General features: G+C 36.5%; 1 pseudogene; it reads right to left on the bottom strand.

Moving 5' to 3' along the window:
• Positions 1-8,730: 8,730 nt before the first annotated feature.
• LOC103276139 lies at positions 8,731-9,677 on the bottom strand (annotated as a pseudogene).
• Between the last annotated feature and the right edge of the window lie 6,573 nt (positions 9,678-16,250).

The raw sequence follows: 16,250 nt of genomic DNA, 5'->3' as shown, positions 1-16,250 counted from the left end.
TCTTTCTTTCTTTCTTTCTTTCTCATCCTTCTCCATCTACAAGTAAAAGCACCTTTCTTATAGCAACTCAAACTCCTCCACAGTGTTTCCACAATTTATACATTCTAGGTTCTGAGAACATAGTCCAGACCCCCATCTGCTGAGGATTCATGTTTTCTAGCTTAGTTATCATTATCTTGGTTCTCTTATCCAATGGGAGCATATAATTTCCCTAACATTAGAGACCTGATGAAGTTGTTCAGTCTCAATGTTGAAAACCTCTCTTCTAAGATTCTTACATACCTGCACAACATATGACATCCATATCCTAAAATCATAGATTTTGAATCACAGCTTGCCCAGCTTGTCTGAGGCCATCCTTTATTCATACATATGTGGGCAAATGTCTTCTCCAGTTTTTTATCTTTCTATATACTCAAATACAACAGATGTTTATGCAGTCATCAAAAGTATTCACAAACACACATGGGTGCTCATGTAAAAAATTAACTCTAAGACTTGTCATTCTACAATCAGACAAATGCACAAAGTGGGACAATTACAACATAGTTTTTTCTTCTTTCAATAATTCAATGACATTTTTAAAAAGAAGATGGGGTATCATATGTGGAACATTTATTACAAGATTAAAAATAATTTAAGAAAATGAATAACCAAAAGTAATGCGGTTCTTGATTGGATTCTGTTTAAACACACCAGGTATAGAATTCAGTGAATTATTAGGGACATGTAAATATAAACTAGTTATTAAATGATGCAAAGTAATTTGATATGATAATGGTATTATAGTAGAGGCGTACACATACACATAGTTGTTCACAGTATCTTAATAAAACATTGGCACAGAGTGTGTGCTCTGGAGCCCCAGAAAGTTATGTTCCACAATTTAACTTATTTCTGGTTTTGCAATTTACTAACTGTGAATTTGGGAAAGCTATTTGAACTACGTGATCCTTGAGTTCCTCAGTTTTTAAAAATTTTATCTCTAATTTTTACAGTGATTATTTGAACAAAAGAAGACACACCTCAAAATACACTTTAATGCAGTGCCTGGAACATAGTAAGCATGCAACATTTTACTTCTTTTTATTATGTTGCATTTTATATCATTAGTATTATGATTAGCAGTCATAACACACAGTGAAGAAGAAAACAGAAACAGATGCATAAAAACTAATAAGAGCACCCCTAGGCATACACACATAACCAGCCAATTAATCCTACTCTTTAGGTTAGGGCTATGGATTCCTGTCATATGACACAGAAATTGTCTGAACAGTACAATAAGTAGCCATAGTTAACCCAGCTGTATAATTGTCAATCTATGATGATCTTTTTGGTGCTCATTCAATGGGGCCTATGCACAAGTACTGGAATCCATTATCTCAATTTATAGGAAGAACATTACAGAGCCCAGTTCATGGCCTCTAGGAAATAGAGCCCTGACTTTTCACATATTCTCTCTCTTTTCAAATCTTGTCCCAACAGGCAACACTCCTTCAAACAGCCAATACTCACTGAATCTTGGGGATCAGGACAAGGAGAAAGAAGTGTGTGCTGACAGACACACAGAAAATCTGCAAGGAAGCAGACTCACCAACAGAAAAAATGAGTGGAACAGAAAAGAAGGACTGATAAAGATGTTGATTCCCTGCCCATTTATTTTCTGTGCTCACTGTTCATTGTGGGAATAAAGTAAATAGGGCCTTAGGGACATGATACTTTCTCTTCTCACCCTCAAGGGAAGAGGGTGAAGAAGTTTCCATTAATTCTGTCCATATCTTTGAATTAACACTTCTTGGAGTGCTTTCTTTGCATATGACTGTGAGCTGGTGTGTATCTGGGTAGAAAGTCATGTGTGTGTCTGTCATACCATCTAGTTATCAAGCTCATGCCTTCATTTACTAGATAAAGAACCGTCAACAAGTTATTCAACCTCCATAAAAAGGTTATCATATTAGTACCTGCCTCTTAAGATTATATAAGACTTGACAAATTAAGGAGGGCAGTGTTTGTGAAAATGCTTAACATAGTGACAAACTCATCACGTAGATGAATAACCCAGGGCATCTGCTAAACTGAAGATCAGATGACCCAGTTCAAATAATTTTAATACAATCTTCTAGAGTAGAGGCTTCAGAATCTGTATTAATAAACTCTGCAGTGTATTGGTATGCCTTTTCTTCCCCCACTGAAGAACCAGTACATGTGTGAATATGAGCAGAAAAACTGGAAAGCAAAAAACTTGGTTAGAACTTTCTCTTTTGGGGCAGATGTGGAACAAGTTCAGGATGCTATTTCCTTAGAAAGACTACCTGAGACTGTTCCTGGAGGGCGTCAAATGGCTACACATTGGAAACATCTTTGACTAAATAGCCCATGTTAGCTTTAAAGTCCCAAACCACAACCACTATCCCACAAATTTTCCCCTCTTTGGGGATTTTTTTTTTTTCTGAACAAATAACTCACACTGTTTTAGGAATTTAAGGTCAGCAAATGTCACCTCAGTATTTGTGTAGGGTTTTTTTTAATCCAAATTATATTGCTGTTCCCTTTTAAATGTCTCCTTAATTTATTCTTTCTGTTTCCATTGTCCAGCTACCATCATCTCTTGCCTAAATTACTCTAGTAGCTCCTTAAAAGAGCATCTTATTTCCATTTTTGGATACTTCCATGTATTTTCCGTAATGCAGACAGACATCTTTCTAAAACGTGCATCTGATTTTGTCTTTTCTTAGCTTAAATTTTGTTCTTATTGCAGTCTTAGCACTTACTATTTTCTCCACCTTTTTTTATCTTTATCTGTATCTTCATATGATTGCCACATTTTCATTATTGAGGACTGAAATCAAACTGAAATTTCATTATAATTTTTACTAGCAAAAACAATATAAATAAACAAAATATATTTCTTTGGAAAAAACGTAGATCTGCCTATTGGTACTGTCAGGATTTTCTGTAGGCCCAGATCTCAGTTTTTATTTATGGGGCTTTGACGCCACAATTCTGACAGCCAAGTCAATTTTCCTGAGTTTGGCAAATCCAGTTTCTCTATGTTATGTCTACAAAGACATTCAACAACAGCCCTCTATGTTGGATTTCAAAATTGCTAAATTGTTTGTTTTTATTTCACCCATAGACATTTTTTCTTCTGGTTGGACAGAGAATACAAACAATTCTGTTTTAAATGGCTATATTTTTGTACCCCATATTGCAAGACTAATTATTTATTGACAATGCCAGTAGACTGCATGTTAGTGTTTTGTTTTTCTGCTACACGTTGAGTTTTCCCAGGCCACTATTTTTATAGAAGGAATTAGTAGGCTTGTGACGTGAAGACATTTTAAAAATTTTATTTTATTTTATTTTGTGTGTGTGTGTGTATGACAGAGTTTTACTCTGTCCCCCAGGCTAGAGTACAGTGGCACAATCCTGGCTCATCATAGCCTTAAATTTCTAGACTTAAGTGATCCTCGCACCTCTGCCCAGCTAATTTTCTATTTTTTGTATAGACGAGGTCTCACTTTGTTGACCAGAGGCTGGTCTTGAACTTCTGGGCTCAAGCCATCTTCCTGCGTTGGTTTCACAAAGTGCTGGGATTATAGGCATGAACCATAATTTCTGGCCTAGACTTCCAGCTCTTACCTTTGATGTTCTCTTAATCTCCTTATGAAAAAAATCACTTTTGACTGTTGATTGTATAGAAAGGAGTTGGTTCTAGGTAGCTTGCATGAGTTTTATGCAACAACTTACCTAAACATAAGACTATCTAGAACTACCAGGCTCATTGGCTCAGCCTGTAATCTCACACCTTAGGGAGGCTGAGGTAAGTGGATTGCCTGAGCCCACGGGTTCAAGACCCGCCTCGGCAGGTGAGACCTCATCTCTACAATAAAATCAAAAACTTAGCTGGACATGGTAGTGCACGCCTGTAATTCCGGCTACTCGGAAGGCTGAGGTGGAAGGATCGTCGGAGCCCAGCAGGTCGAGGCTGCAGTGGCCAGGAGCGGCCACTGCACTCCAGTCTGGGTGACAGAGTGAGATTCCAACTCAAAAAAAATAATAATAAAATAAAAAAATAAAAATAAAAACAGAATTATATTTTAAAAAAGTTTATCTAGAACTTAGACCTTAATGCTGTCATAAGATCCTGTGCTAATAGAAATAGCTTGCTAATAATCAGCTAATAATTTCCAGTGAACTAAAATAAAAAAATACTCTGGTGCCCTGATCTTTTTATTTATAACTCACACATTAAAAAAATTGACTATGCTTGCCACCCTTTACCCTAACTTCAACTAAAACAACAAACCAACTATTATTTTATACACAAAAGTTATGGTCCTATTGGCATGACCTAGGTGCAGACAACAGCTGGTCCTGCTATCTGGCTGTCATAAAGAAGTAAAAATCAAATATTTAAAAATAGAAGTTCCCACAGTTTAATTACTACCATGTATATAAGAACTTGTATAACTTGAAACCATGTTGCTATTTTTTTAATGATTATGTAATTGATAAAGATAGACATTTCCTTATATCTGTTGTAATATTTTTTACATGTGAATTTTGGCGCTGATCTAATTACTTCAATCCCCAATTCACTATTTTTTACAACATAGAATCAAACTTACAGGGCCTCCTTAGCCCTACAGGAAGGTATTCTATCAGCTCATTTCTAATTGGAGTTCATTTTGCCTTTCCCTTAAGCAACTGAAGAGGTTCAATATGTCTTTCACCAAAAGTGGTTGCACATCCTATTAATGATTAAAATGTATGCTAATAAGCAATGTAGAGTGCTGTGAACTCAGTAAACTCTCACCCCATCCCAGTAACTATCAAGAACTTTATCACCAACTACGAAACAAAACCAACAGATTTATCAGTAATGTTTTAAAATACAATTTGGATCAGGAGCGGTGGCTCATCCTGTAACCCTAGCATTTTGGGAGGCCCAGGTGAGAGGATTGCCTGAGCCCAGGGTTCCGAAACCAGCCTGGGCAACTTGGTGAGACTTCATCTCTACAATAAATCACAAAAACTAGCCGGGTGTGATGGCACATGCCTGTGGTTCCAGTTACTCGGAAGGCTGAGGCAGAAGGATTGTCTAGCCTTAACAGGTTGAGTCTGCGGTGGCCGTGAGTGTGCCACTGCACTCCAACCTGGGTGACAAGAGTGAGACTCCAACTCAAAAACAGCACAACGACAACAACAAATACAATTTGGATTTTGTTGCCACTTTGCTTACAATCTCCATTGCTTTTTATTATTTTTAGAATAATTAACAAGCTCCTTAGAATGTACTGGATTTTTTCATATTCTCTCATCTTATCTTTTGTTATTGTTTCCTGCTGAACCCACCCCATCACTGTTTCCAGTTACTTTGATGGACCCAGCCTTTTTTCAGCTCTGTGTGTTTATATGTAGTAATCCCTCTGCCTGGGTCATATCCTCCTCCTCTCCTACTTGATTCACTTCTCATGATTTTCATCTTTCTAAAGGAAAATATAATTTATTACAGGGAGGTTTTTTCTGCATCCTAACTTAAAGTTGGTTTTCTCTGATAGCCTGAAAACCCTGTCTTTAATTTCTGTCTGTCATAAACTCTAACATAGTCTGAAGTTATACGGGTATTTATATGATTGAGTTCTGCTTCCCTTTCACAAAACTACAAACTCCACCAGGATAAGAAACTCTCTGTTTTTTTTCAACATGGTACACAGAGTACCTGCCAATATTTCAGACATCTAAAATGTTTGTCAAATATTTGCTAAATAGTGTTGAGTGAATCAATGAATAGACTGCCTGGAATCTAACAGCATTCCGATGTTCTAGAATATCTGAATTCAAACTAAAAAGATTATCATTGTATTGGCTCCTTACAAAATGTTTGACTTTTGCTGAATAGAAATTGAGGGTGCTCCACTTCTCAATAAAGGATAAAGGACTGGAAAGTTGTGTGCTGTAAGAATGTGATTAATTACAACACTTAGAGTCTTTTATCTAAGAACTTTTGAAGTTATTTTTCTATTTTTCATGTCAGAAGTAGTTTTGCTTCTCTGAGCAATTAACTGACTTCTCATTTATAGGCACTGAGAATTATGTAATTATCCTGCCTATCTCTCACATGGACTGCTAAAAAGCCAGAGTTGAGTTATATTATAAGAGAATAGTCAGCAAGACCTCATCTGTACAATAAATCAAAAAATCAGCCGGGCGTGGTAGTGCATGCCTGTAATTCCGGCTACTCGGAAGGCTGAGGAGGAAGGATCGCCGGAGCCCAGCAGGTCGAGGCTGCGGTGACCGGAAGCGGCCACTGCACTCCAGTCTGGTCAACAGAGTGAGACTCCAACTCAAAAAAAAAAAAAAAAAAGAGAGAATAGTAATTCATAGCAGGTGGAAAGTGCATTTCCAGCCTATTTCTTGTCTTAATTTTTAAAAAACCCTTATCTCTGGGATTTTTTTGCCTTTACTTTTCCTTTTATATCTCATAGTACAGTTGTGTGCTACATAACAGTATTTCCAGACTACATATAAGAGTACAATGATGGTTCCATAAGATTATGATACTTTATTTTTATAATACCTTTTCTATATTGATATGCACAAATACTTACCATTGTGTTACAGCTGCCTACAATATTCATTACAGCAACTTGCCGTACAGGTTGTAGCCTAGGAATGATAAACTATCATATAGCCTAGGTGTGTTGTGGGATAGACCATCTAGGTTTGTATAAGTATATTCTATGATGTTTGCACAATAACAAAATTACTTAATGATGCATTTCTCAGAATGTGTTCCCATTATTATTTTTTTTTTTTGAGTTGGAGTCTCACTCTGTCGCCCAGACTGGAGTGCAGTGGCCACTCCGGGCCATTGCAGCCTCGATCTGCTGGGCTCCGGTGATCCTTCCACCTCAGCCTTCCAAGTAGCCAGAATTACAGGTGCACTACCACACCCGACTAATTTTTTGATTTATTGTAGAGATGAGGTCTTGCTGCCCAGGCAGGTCTCGAACCCGTGGGCTCAGACGATCCACTCACCTCAGCCTCCAAAAGGTGTGGGATTACAGGCTGAGCCACCAAGCCCGGCTTGTGTTCCCATTATTAAACAATGTCTGACTGTATTTATTTGTGGTATTCAAAATACATCAAACAATTTTTTTTTTTAAATGCATGTAGCTGTTGTTGAATGGTAAGAAATAAAATATAAATTAAAACATGATTCTCAAGTCCAAAATGACATACCTTTCCTATTAAAACTATATGTTGAAAGTTATTGTAGAAGTATAAATCCAGTAACATGTAAATAGGATAGTAGCACAGAGTTGGAAAAGCAGTCTAAAGGTAAAAGACTGTGTGAAATTCTGGTATTTTAAGTCAAACGAAAGTGACGAATGTTGGGACTACTGTAGTAAAAGAGGAAGGTGCTCACACTTGACTAGTGAATCCAGCATATTGTTTAGAAAGCAGCAATAGGCTTTGAGGTCATATTAGATCAGACAGAAAAATGAGATATCAACTATTATTGGTACCTAACAAACACCAACAAATAGTTATTCATTGTCTGAATGAGTGGATGGATGACTCACTATGACCAAGTTAGGCATACTGGATGTGAAGATATAATAAACAATATAAAAATACCGTTTTGGCTTGGAACTACACTTCTCTATTAAGATAAAAACATGAAAAAAGGATTTGGAACCAATGCTTCCAATTGGTCAAGTATCAGACCCACTTTGTCTGTACATGCTTTTTCATCTTATTAGCCACAGGAATTTAAGATTCCTCCTTTCAATTTTTATAGGAAGCTCCACCCACCCATATCTCATTTGGTTTTCTCAATATTGAGTGAAAAAGGAATTCTGAGTTTTACCATTACCTTTTTCCTTTGCCTAAGGTAAATGCCTGCACTCTTAAATTAATAATTTCATGATTATTTGCCATTTATTTATTTGACATGCATTGTTTATGTACCTAGTGTATGCCAGGACCTATACTTGATGTTGTCTAGAAATAAATAGGACCAACCAAACTAAAAATACATAGTCTTGCTGAATTGTCACAGTAATGATTTTCTGCTTTACTATGATACTTGCTGAGTGTCTCCCCCCACCAATGAAAAAAGTCCTCAAAGAGAAATGCTTTGCCAATGTGGAGAAGGTAAAACAAAAAATGCCAAAAGTACTAAAAGGGATCAAAATGAAAAAGTTCAAAAACTCTTTTGAGCAGTGAAAAAACTGTCTTGATAGGTGTATTGCATCAGACAGAGAGTACTTTAAGGGTGGCTAAAGTTTAAACATGTAAGAATAAATACACATTTTTTATAAATAAATTTTGAAGTTTTGGGGTCTCCCATCATATAAATAAAGTACTATGATATATAAATCTAAAAAATCAGATTTGCCAATCATTTTATTGTTTTTATTAAAAGTTTTATAATCCCTCTAGAACAATCTTAAAGACAATCATAAGGAATTGCAAAAGTTTCATTTCCAGAAGTTATATATATATATATAATTTCCTAAACTCAGAATTTACTTTACTATCACTGAAATGACTGGGTAGACTTCTGCCAACAATAACAAAGAAAGCAAAACCCTAGTTCTGATTCATAAGGAATTTTTTCTTGGTCTGTCGTTTCTCTGGATTCACCAGTTACATGTTCAGTTTTTGACCTACCATACACTAGGAACATCCCCCTGACTCCTAGACCTCAAGCGTCTATCGTTGGAATTCTTTGGAAAAAAGCAGAAGAACTTTGTTCCGGATCTGCTTGGTCTTTACTCCATAGACAATGGGGTTGACTACAGGTGGGATGATTACATAAAGGTTGGCAAACATTATGTGAAAGGTATGAGGGATATTATGACCAAAGTGATGGGCAAGAATGGAGATGAATGCTGGTATGTAGAACATGAGGATGACACAGACATGGGAACCAAAGGTGCCTAGGGCCTTTTGGCGGGCATGTTGAGAAGGGAGGCAAAAGACAGCACAGGGGCTGAGGGTGTAGGAGATGGCAATGAGATCACATCTATAATCACTGTCATGACGGGAACACAAAAACCACACCAGATGTTGATGGAGATATCAGCACAGGCCAGCCTGGCAACACTTATATGCTAACAGTATGTATGAGGAATGATATATGTCCTGCAGAAGGGTAGACGATTCACAAGAAAAACACATGGGACAAAAACACAGAAACTTCGGAAAGAGATTCCCACTGCAATTCTGACAATGGCTTTGGGGGTGAGAATAGTCGTGTATCTCAAGGGTGACCAGATGGTCACATAGTGGTCAAATGCCATGGCCAGCAGTATAGCCGAGTCCAGTACAAAGCTGTAGTGCAGAAAAAATAATTGGGTAAGACAGCCAGGAAAACTGATTTTGGGGGGACCAAACCAGAAGATGCTGAGAGTTTGGGGGACACATGTGGTAGACAACATAAGGTCAATAATGGCCAGCAAAGAAAGAAAAAAGAACATGGGTGCGTGAAAGCTGTGTACCACTGCAGTGAGGTAGAGGAGGATGCTATTGCCCACAATGGCTATGAGATAGATAAAGCCGAAGGGGATGCTTATCCAGACGTGGTACTGTTCAAGTCCAGGGATGCCCAAAAGGATGAAGGAACCTGTGCTGTGGCTACTCAAGTTGAACATGACCATTGAGATCTGATGAATAGCTTCTGTGTCCTAAAAACAAATTGTATACAATGAACAAGAGATAATTTTACAATAATTATTTGTCCACCCCTGCCTCAGGCTGGTCCTCTTCTTTCCTATATTCCCAGAAAGAACCTCTCACTGCTATTAAAAACAAGCTTATCACTTTGAGAAAGATTCTCCAGACTCAATACTTCTAATATTAATCACCCAATTACTCTAGAATCTTCTTCAAACTGCATAAAATTGCATTCCCATTGTAGTGCCTGAGATCTTCCTAGGTCAGCGTAATTTGCTGTTGTATAGATGTGAGTATAGAGAAAAGTTTTCTAACTACATACAGGAATACAAAAAAAATGGAAAGAAGTGGGTCACAATTGGGAAAATGAGATAATTAACAATTATAGGCTCCTACTATGCACTGGGTTTTTATAAAGTATTTCTTTATTTTTTGCTTTTAAAAAAATGTTTTTTAATTTTTTAATTTTGTTTTAAAGATGTGGTGTACATTTCAGTATTAGCTATTCAGGTGGTCATCATACAGGTAATGTTTGGGCCTTGCTTGGGTCCTCATTTTGCCTGATTTGAGATCATGTACCCTTATTGATGTTGTGTCTCTTCCCCAACCCCAGCAATAGCCAGCTACTGCCAATTCCTTTCTTATAGTATTGGTATTAGGATCTGCTTCTGAGTGAGAACATGTGGTACTCTGTTCTTTGTTTCTGTGATAGATCACTGAGTATGATAGACTCTAAATCCATCCAAGTTGCTGCGAAGTTCATATGTTTGACCTTCTTTATGGCTGTGTAATAGTCCATGGTGGTGTATATGTACCACAGATTTTTAAATTCAATCCAGTTTCAATGGGCAGCACAGTTGGTTTCATATTTTTGTTATTGTGAATAGTGCTGCAATAAACATGCATGTGCAGGTATCTTTTTTGCAGAATGATTGGAGTTCCTCCGGGTATCTTCCCAGTAGGATGGTTGCTGGGTCACATGGAAAGTCAATGTCTAGTTCTTTTAGAAATCACCATACTGTTTTTCAAAGAGGTTTTTATAAAGTATTTCTTATTTAGAACAACTTTCTGAGATATGTATTTTTATATCCCCCCCTTTATTTTAACAGAAACACAAAACTCTGAGAAATAATCTTACCTAAGATTTCACTTTTAACAAAGTCAAGATCATTTGATTGCACAACCACTACTCTTTTATGTCACTGTCCCACTCCAGGTGACTTCCTCAGCACACTGTTAGATATCAAGAATTCGAAGCATGGAGATATAGAGAAGAAGGCAAAGACAGATCGTTGGAACTGTAATTTGTCCAGCACACCAACCATATCTCAATTTTTAATGACTGTTCTGATATTCCAGATATGACACAGAAAAACCTTAGGTCTTGCAGACCAGAATGTTCTCTGAGATTATGATGCTTCACCATGGAGAATAATATGAGAAAAGGTATGAAGCTCAGTCTGCAGTACACCCTTAAAAATTAATGAGGAAATCTTGTTTAAGCATTAGAGAAGCTCAGCCTGTAATCCCGCACCTTTGGGAGGCTGAGGTGAGTGGATTACCTGAGCCCACGGTTCGAGACCTGCCTCGGCAAGTTGGCGAGACCTCATCTCTACAATAAATAAAAAATCAGCTTGGCGTGGTAGTGCACGCCTGTAAGTCCGGATACTCGGAAGGCTGAGGCGGATGGATCACCGGAGCCCAGCAGGTCGAGGCTGCAGTGGCCGGGAGAGGCCACTGCACTCCAGTCTGGGCAACAGTAAGACTCCAACTCAAAAAAAAAAAAAAAAGAATTAGAGAAAATTGGCTCAAGTGTGCTTTTTATAAATACATAGAGGACTTCTAGTGGAAAAAAATTGAACTTATATATTCTAAATCCTGAGCCAGGATAAAAGCAAATAAGCAAACGTTATAACAAAAGCTAATTTTAAAAAAACATTCAATATGCTACACAAATTTACACGTCTTTCCATGAAATCATCTTTGTAATTCTCTTAACAATCCTATGAGGTGACATCATTATCCATGTTTTAAAGATCCAGAAACTGAAGTAGACAAAAGTAAAGCCGCACAACAACAACAAAAGATAGAACTGGAAATCAGACACAAAAAGTTTTTTCTAGAATCCCATGTACATAACCAAAATTCTCTATACAGCCAACAGGCAAATAATGTATAAATGACATCTGTGTAGCAAGGACACAATATTAAGCCATGTTTTTTTAAAAAATAGAAAATTGAAAGTATAAAAGAAGTTAACAGTATCACCAACATTACACTTGCAAATAGAGATTGTTTGAATTACCCTATTAAAAAGTAGAGATATCAATTAAGTTTTGTTTAAAGATCCAATTATATATTTTCACATTCAAAAGATCGAAAACAAATTGACCCAGATAGGATGAAATAAAAGGACAGAAAAGTATATTTTGGACAAATTTAAATGTAAAAGGAAGCAAACCTAGCAAAATGGAGATCAGACAAAAGGAAATTTTAACTTAAAAAGCATTAAATAGAGAAAAAGAAACTTTGTATTGTTAAAAGGAGCAATATTTAATGAAGATGTAGGCCAGGCTGCTTGCAGACATCTTTTCTTAGCACTCTCTTATTTAAATAAATAGTTAAATAAAGCTTCTTAGTGGCAGACAATTCCTTTACTCACTTTTCCTATTTTCTTATTATCTTCCACAGTTCTCCTTGTAATTCCTCTTGATTATTTGTAGACACATGTCTAGCCATTCATTCCAGCAAGTTTATCATGCTTGTGACTTACCTACTCAAAATAGTATCCTCAAAGGAAACCATTGTATTGTTTTTGAAGCACAATCACCCCAAAATTTGAAATACTGTAGTCCAAAACTCATCAACCTTGTAAATCACAAATTTAGACATTCCACTGTGTATCTATCTGGAATTCAGTTATTACCAGTTTGTTCTTCGAAAACCTTGAGACTTCTAGAACATGGACTTCTGACTACCATTCATTCCGTGCCCAGGTATCTTTGCATTCTTCTCTGTCCAAGTTAAATTTCATATTCATCATTTCCACCCTCTTACCATTATTTTGCTTGCCTTTGCTCCACTAACCTTCTATTGCATATGTGTTGCAAAACAATTCCTGAATTAATCAACCTAATAAGTACTCTAGGTAATGGAAAACAAACAAACTTCTTAACTAGGTATATTTCTGTTTCCATAGTTTCATAATCATCAACCTTCAACTCAACTGTTGACACTACCCAGTAATCCAGGAGCATGATTGTGTTCCGCTTACTCTCCTTTTGACTTTTTTTCTCTTCTCTTCTCAAAGCACCTTCACCATTCCACTCCAATTCCCTCTCACTCAACAGATCACCTTTCATTTTACGTCAGAAACATTGGAAACTATTAGATGCTAAATCATGTAAGACTGAGACATCACATCAGTATATATATGTGTATATGCATATGTATGTATGCATATATGTATGTGTGTATATAGGTATATATATTTTTTCTGCACTTTATTTATTTATTTATCGAGTTGGAGTCTCACTCTGTCACCCAGGCTGGAGTGTAGTGGCATGCTCACGACCACTGCAGCAGCCTCAACCTGCTGGGTTCAGGCAATCCTTCCAAACCTCAGTCTTACAATTAACTGGAACTACAGGCACGTGCTATGATGCCCAGCTAGTTTTTTGATATATTGTAGAAACGAGGTCTCGCCAAGTTGCTCAGCCTGGTCTTGAGCCCCAGGACCCAGGCAATCCTCTCGCCTCCACTTCCCAAAGTGCTGGGATTACAGACATGAGCCACTACACCAAGAACTTTTGTATTTTATAATAAGGGAAAATGTCCCTTTAGTATATGGGAACAAAAACAATCTGTACACTCTATCTCAAGTCTTCCAACTTTGTCAGGTATCTTTCATTATTATTCTTTTTTCCTTTCCTTGTCTTGAACCTAACAATTTAAAAAATTGTGTTCCTTCAGCATTTAAACAGTTCAAATGTGCTCAAACATCTTCCGGTCTTCATAATAAAGAAATACTTACCTTCTCTCATTCATAAAAATATAGTTATCTACTTTATCTCATACTTACCCTTTAACTCGTTCTAGTCTTATCTCTGTCTTTTAAGCTCACCAGTGACATCCATGCCCACCTTTCAATTTTTGTTTGACTTTTCAGCAGCATTAGACACAACTAATCATCCCTCTTCATCTTGACACATTCTCTTACCTTAATGTATTACAACACTCTTTGAGCTTTTCTTCAACTTTGATGGTAATTTATATTATCCTATGCCTGTTTTTCCTGTCCCATCCATGTCTTTTCCACCCGTGTATTTCTCAAGGCCTTTCCTGAAGCCCCTTTTCTCCTCTCCACACTTTTCCTGATCTATATCACTAACTCCTAAGCTTTCAATTAATTAATTGCTACACATTAATATACATACATTATTTATTAGTCATTTAGATCTTGCAAAACTCACATATTCAACTGCATCTTAGATATTTCTTTTGAAAATCTCATTGTTACTTCAAAGTTGTTTTTTCAAAACATAGTATTAACTATATTTCCTCACAAACTTGCTTCTCCCTACTCTGTCCAACATGTCAAAGAATATCAGGATTGCCCACTAAATGACTCAAAGCAGAAACTTGAAAGTCATCATTTATACCTACCTCTTCTTTAAAAAAAATACACATGTGATAAATTATATTGATCCTATCTTTTTAATCAAATTTTTAAAAAATCCTTAACACAGTTAAACCCCCACAATGAACTCTTACTACAGCTTCAGGCTCGTTGACACATTACAAGAATGTTTACCATAAAACATTCTGCATTTTTAACATGAATATAATAAAAGCAATTTCTATATAAAATATGATGGTAAATTCCCCCATCACTTCATTTCCAGGGTTCCAACTGTGGTATCTAATTATTCCCTCTTAAATTTGATTTAAGTATCCACTCAGAGTCATATCTTTTCTCCAAATGTAAACAGAAATAAGACCAGTGATAGTAAAAACCCATGTGATGAAGAATATGGCCACTGCCGTTTTTGAGATTACTATCAAACTGCAAGGTGTTCTGAAGTGGTACCCAAGCACATTGAGCTATCATGCATTGAGAACTGCACTTCACCTAACAATGGTTATAGAAAATAAAAGTATAAATAGATAACGTATTCCTTGTAAATACAGGTGAGGCAATACATGTTCCTTTAGTGCCAGTCTCTTGACTGTGAGACTATGCTCATACTTACCCCTAGATTAAGAAAAATTATTTCCATCCCTTCTCTTAACTTCAAACAAGGCTAAGTTTGACTTAACATCTAAGTCTTAGCTAAGACCCTTTTCATTCAGCTTAAACATTACTTACCTTAGAACAGTCTCCTAATCTCTGTCTATTAGAATATTGTACTTCCTCTTTTCTGAAACGTATCATACTTACAACTACTTGTTTAGTATTTATTTAACCTGCCACACTGGAATCTCTGCAAAGGCAAGATCTTGTCAATTGTCTTCATTTCATTTTGTTTTGATAATATCCCAATGTTTGCATAATAGTGGAACTTAAAACTTGCCCCCACATATTTCTGAAATGAAAACTATCATTGAGTCCAGACAAAAAGAGTATTTTGATTCTCTAATTGCCTCTGAAAACACTTTTTTTTTTTTTTACTTTGGCATCTTCTTAACCAAAGAAGTCAAAGACCTTTACAGTGAAAACTACAAAACACAGCTCAAAGAAATCAAAGATAATGCAAACAAATGAAAAAATATTCCATGTTCATGGATTGGAGGAATCAATATTGTTAAGATGTCCATTCTACCCATGACAATCTAGAGATTTAGCAAAATTCCTATTAAATTACCAACAGCATTCTTCTCAGACCAAAAAACGACAATACAGGAATTTATATGAAAACATAAACAACCATGAATAGTCAAAACAATCCTCAGCATAAAAAACAAAGCAAGAGGTATCATACTCTCAGACTTTAAGCTTTATTATAAAGCTACAATAATCAAAACAGACTGGTATTGTCATATAAACCAATGGAATAAGATAGAGATTCTAGAAGCAAAATCTCAATTTCTCAACCAACTCATCTTCAACAAAGCCTCCACTATCAACCACTGGGAGAGGAACACCTATTCAGTAAATGGTGCTGGGAAAACTGGCTGACTACATGCAGAAGGTTAAAACAAGACCCCTACCTATCAGCATACACAAAACCAACTCTAAATGGATCAAACACTTACATGTAAAACCACAAACCATAAAAACCTTAGAAAACGCTGGAGACACCCTTATAGAAATCGGAACCGGCAACCAATTCCTGATCAAAACCCCAAGTGCCCATGCCATAAGAGATAAGATAGACGAATAGGACCTCATCAAACTGAAAAGCTTCTGCAAAGCAAAAGAAACCATCAAGAGCAGGGAGACAGCCCACAGACTGGGAAAAAATATTTGCCAACTGTATATCTGACAAAGGCCTAACATCTAGGATCTACAAGAAATTCAAACGTGCCAAAAAGAAAAAAACAAACATCCCCATTAC

Source organism: Carlito syrichta, unplaced genomic scaffold, assembly GCF_000164805.1.
Source record: "Carlito syrichta isolate Samal-C Ts95f unplaced genomic scaffold, Tarsius_syrichta-2.0.1 Scaffold315939, whole genome shotgun sequence".
Taxonomy (NCBI): Eukaryota; Metazoa; Chordata; class Mammalia; order Primates; family Tarsiidae; genus Carlito; species Carlito syrichta.
Note: the sequence above shows the minus strand (reverse complement) of the source record. Positions and strands in the feature narration are given on the sequence as shown.